We start from the raw sequence: 5,240 nt of genomic DNA on the forward strand, positions 1-5,240 counted from the left end.
AAAAAAAAAAAAAATGAAAAAAAAAAAAAAAAAAAAAAAAAAAAAAAAAAAAAAAAAAATAAAAAAAAAAAAAAAAAAAAAAACAAAAAAAAAAAAAAAAAAAAAAAAAAAAAAAAAAAAAAAAAAAAAAAAAAACCCGTAGGGGTTTCGGTGTCTTGATGGTAGTAGGTGGCCTGTATAACAAAGGTGGTGACCCCTTAGATTCCTCTTTCTCTCTCTTTCAAATGTTTTGTCAGTCTTAGATTTTTTTATTTTGGTAATGTATAGTGAAACAGTGCATTTTATATAACAATCCACAACATTTTTGTATCTCTTTATCTTTCTTCAAGGCCTTATCTGGTTAGTTATTATTATTAGTCCTTAATTATTATTTTTTTGCTTTTTTTAAAATACTAAAATGGTGGGTGTACTAAAAGACATGAAGAATAGAGAAAGGTATGGTGTAAGTTTAGTAAATTAATGAGACATTAATAAGCTAATAGTAAAATAAGTTAATATGAACTTTTGGATAATAGTAAAAATACTTAATGAAAGAGGTAAAAAGAAAAAAAAAATGCACAAAGCAAAATTAGAGTTTGGCAAGACATCATGCACTCCCGCATATGGTATCTGCTTTTATATATATATTGATGAGAGAATTTATCAGAAACTCTATCGTTTTATTTATTTCTCTCTTTTGTCCATTGTTAAACTACGTAAAATCAATTCACAATTACTGCAGCAAAACTAATTTATGAAATTTACAAATGAAAGTTTTTCTAATGAGAAATGAGAAATAAAAAATAAAAAAAATCGAATTATGCCCAAATAGAAGAACAAAGTCTCTCCAAACTAGTTTGGAGAGATACTCTTCAAACTTTTCATATATCTCTTTTTTTAGTGTGAATTTTGAAAATCTAATTGTTGAATTTCATGTTCCTTATGTTCTTAACATGCATATCAAATTTCGTTCAAATTGGATATTATTTACTATTCAATCAATAAACTTATTTTTTGTATACAATTTTAAATTACAAAAACTTGAAATTTTAACATTTGTTTGATAACATAACAATTAATATTTGAACTTCTTGAAATTTTGTAAGCATGAAGAATATAATAAGAACAAATAATCTAGCGGTTAAATTTTCAAAATTTATACTCAATATAAAGATATATAAGGAATTTGAAGAGTTACTCTCCAAACTAGTTTGAAGAGAAGCCTTGTTCCAAATAGAAACTGTTCATCATAAGAATAATGTCCCTTGCGCAGAAGCTTACCATAGATATTAGATGACGTAACGTAGAGAAGATGAGAATAAAAAATAAAAAAATCGAAGAAATCGATAGATATGAGCATTTGCTTTTATTTTATTATTATTTTTTTATATATAAAAGTATTTGCTTTTATTGAATGATGTATTTGAGTATTTTTGTGCTATGATTATTATTATTTTGGTGTCAGAAGTATAAGTACAACTGTACGAGGGGTTAAAGTCTAAAAATTAACTCCACGTAGGGGGCAATATGCTATTAAGCCACAAGGTAATCGGTATTTGCAGACCTGATTGCGACAGGAAGATCCTCCAACCCGTTTCAATTGACGTCTCTGCATAGTGCATACTTATCTCATGTCAATTCACGAATAAAACATTGAGGGCAATGACATAAATTTCTGCAAGCTAAATGGTAGTTTGTTATCAATTATTGGAGATGCATGTTGACTCGCAATGACGGGGTTCTCAAATTCCTCCACTCATCTTTCTCGTGGTTTGATTTCGTTATTTTTTTTTGGCTTTACTTTCTTGTGTTGATTTGAAGAACTGGACCATTCACCTACTTCATACATACTGCGAAGCAAATGGCTGTGCAGACTGCAGACGCATCGGCCAAAAAGGGGTAGAGATCAACATCGCATTTTGGAAACATATGACACATGCCCTTCTTTATCCAGCTATTGTAGGGCACATGCGCCAGATTAGGTGAGGACCAGTAGACTTTGTCCCCTAGATCACTTTCATCTATGAATTAAAATAAGACAACACAAAATAATAATAAAAAACTTCTCTATACAATAATAAAAATTATTTTTATTTGTGATAAATACAAGCTTATAAACTAAAATGAAAACACAACCGTGCGAAGCAAGGAAGACAATTTCGTACCGTACCGGTCGGTATGGCCGGTATATTTCGTACCGGTGCGTTCACCGGTACAGAAACGGTGGTGTTTCGTACCGGTTTACATACCAGCCGTACCGAACCCGTTTCGCCCGTACCGGAATATATACTGGATTTCGGCCGAAAATTATATACCGGACCGGAAAAAAAGAAAGAAAAAGAGGTTGATTTCGACCGGAAATTAGATACCGATTTGGGATCTCTTCACCTTGGCCTCACACTAGTGATAGCAAATCTGGCTGGCAGTGAACAACGACACCGACATTGAAGCAGTGAAACAGAGTTGAATGCCTAATCTAAGAAAGAGGGTGAGAGATCAAATCTGAAAACTTGTTTTGGCTAATGGAAGGGAAATACTCTCATGTTGGAGAGAAAAATCTGAAAACATGTGTGGTGGGAAGAGCAAGTCACGTGAGAAAGAGAGAGTCTAGGAAGTTTAAATGGTGTGAAATAGGAAGTTGTGCTAGTCAGTGACCCAGTAAGTTAACATGTGTAGGGGTAAAAAGCTGACAAAAAGTAATTGAAAGATGGAAAATTTTTTTAACTCTTTGGTTTTATGACCCACCATTTTAGTTTTTTTTTTTAATTATTTATTAATCTTTTTCTACCAATCCCCTCACACATAATATCTCATTTCTCACCTACTGTTTCTCTTTTTTTGGCCTTTTACTTTTATCTTTTTTTTTTTTTTTTTTAATAAACTTATAAATAGTTTATTGGCCAGCCTTCTACACTTTTACCAAATAATTAAAGTTATAAATATACAAATGATATTTATTTATTTTAAAAATATATACAAATAATTTTTTTTTAAATACCAGTAAATCCGAAACGGTACACCGGTATTGACCGGTACCGAAATATATCGTTCCGCTAGCCAAACCGGTACAACCACCGGTACGAGATTGACTACCATGCGAAGAACACATTAACAACTAGTGGTACTAAAAGTTCAATTTTAATTCAAAAGGATTCCTAAACTCCTCTTATCTACTAGTAAAATAAATTAATTTTCATAAGCTTGGTAACTGTAACTATGGTTTTGAAACTCAGGCCGTTACCAAAAAAGGGAAAAGTTCAAAGTTTTTGAAATTGGACCGAGGTTCAACTGAGGTCAAATCATGATGTGGCATTTAATTTTTTAATATATTTGATACTTAAATTGATTTATATTTATTAATTTTTCATTCGTAACCAACAAGATGTGTGTGGCCCAATGGTTTTCATGTTGGACACCTTACTTTCACAAAAGTGACACATGCTTGACCCAAATTTGAAGGAGATAGAAAGTTTCTAAATGACCATCTTAATCAAGTAAGTTTTTAATATTTCAATAGGAAAGCTAATCTATATCTATATATATCTTAAAAGCTGAAGCATAACATTTATTGTTACTACGCTTCAGTTAAGCTACCTTAGCGTCCATCCACATCATTGTCCTTTTTTCTTTTAACCCTTCTCCTTCCCTTACTTTTTCATCTCCCCACTACCCTCTATCTTAATATCACTATTGATCTTTTCTTTTATCTTCCTTTATTTTGTCTCTTCTTATTTATACCCTCTTACTGTAAATTTGTTATTCTCTCTTCCATTCTTTACATAGTTTTCACTCACAAAAAGATTATTTCTCTCTCTCTCTCTCTCTCTCTCAATTTTTTGGTAGATTTTTTTTCTTTTTCTTACATCTCTGCCTTACATTGATAAATTTTTGTGTTTTTTAGGACTCTAATTTAGGTTGATGAGATTTATTTTGTGTTTCAAGTTTCTTTTTCTTTTCAGTTAAGCTACCTTCGCGTCCATCCACGTCATTGTCCTTTTTTCTTTTAACCCTTCTCCTTCCCTTACTTTTTCATCTCCCCACTACCCTCTATCTTAATATCACTATTGATCTTTTCTTTTATCTTCCTTTATTTTGTCTTTTCTTATTTATACCCTCTTACTGTAAATTTGTTATTCTCTCTTCCATTCTTTACATAGTTTTCACTCACAAAAAGATTATTTCTCTCTCTCTCTCTCTCTCTCTCTCTCACAATTTTTTGGTAGATTTTTTTTCTTTTTCTTACATCTCTGCCTTACATTGATAAATTTTTGTGTTTTTTAGGACTCTAATTTAGGTTGATGAGATTTATTTTGTGTTTCAAGTTTCTTTTTCTTTTCAGTTAAGCTACCTTAGCGTCCATCCACATCATTGTCCTTTTTTCTTTTAACCCTTCTCCTTCCTTTACTTTTTCTTCTCCCCACTACCCTCTATCTTAATATTACTATTGATCTTTCCCTTCATCTTCCTTTATTTTGTCTCTTCTTATTTATACCCTCTTACTGTAAATTTGTTATTCTCTCTTCCATTCTTTGCATAGTGTTCACTCACAAAAAGATTATTTCTCTCTCTCTCTCTCTCTCTCAATTTTTTGGTAGATTTTTTTTTTCTTACATCTCTGCCTTACTTTGATAAATTTTTGTGTTTTTTAGAACTCTAATTTAGGTTGATGAGATTTATTTTGTGTTTCAAGTTTCTTTTTCTTTTCAGTTAAGCTACCTTAGTGTCCATCCACGTCATTGTCCTTTTTTCTTTTAACCATTCTCCTTCCCTTACTTTTTCATCTCCCCACTACCCTCTACTTTAATATCACTATTGATCTTTCCCTTCATCTTCCTTTATTTTGTCTCTTCTTATTTATACCCTCTTACTGTAAATTTGTTATTCTCTCTTCCATTCTTTGCATAGTTTTCACTCATAAAAAGATTATTTCTCTCTCTCTCTCTCACAATTTTTTGGTAGATTTTTTTTTTCTTACATCTCTGCCTTACGTTGATAAATTTTTATGTTTTTTAGAACTCTAATTTAGGTTGATGAGATTTATTTTGTGTTTCAAGTTTCTTTTTCTTTGACTGTTAAATATTATCCTATTGTATTATAAAGAATTAAAGATAATATATATAACAAATAACATTATTCTATTACATAGCATGATTTGGATAATTTAGTGATTATCTTTCTATCTTTTTTTTTTTTTTTAAACTTTTTTTTCTCATCTTATTTTATTCGACATTGAAATAAGATGAGATCCACTGTATCGTTAA

Source organism: Quercus suber, unplaced genomic scaffold (assembly GCF_002906115.3).
Source record: "Quercus suber isolate HL8 unplaced genomic scaffold, Cork oak 2.0 scaffold_632, whole genome shotgun sequence".
NCBI classification, from domain to species: Eukaryota; Viridiplantae; Streptophyta; class Magnoliopsida; order Fagales; family Fagaceae; genus Quercus; species Quercus suber.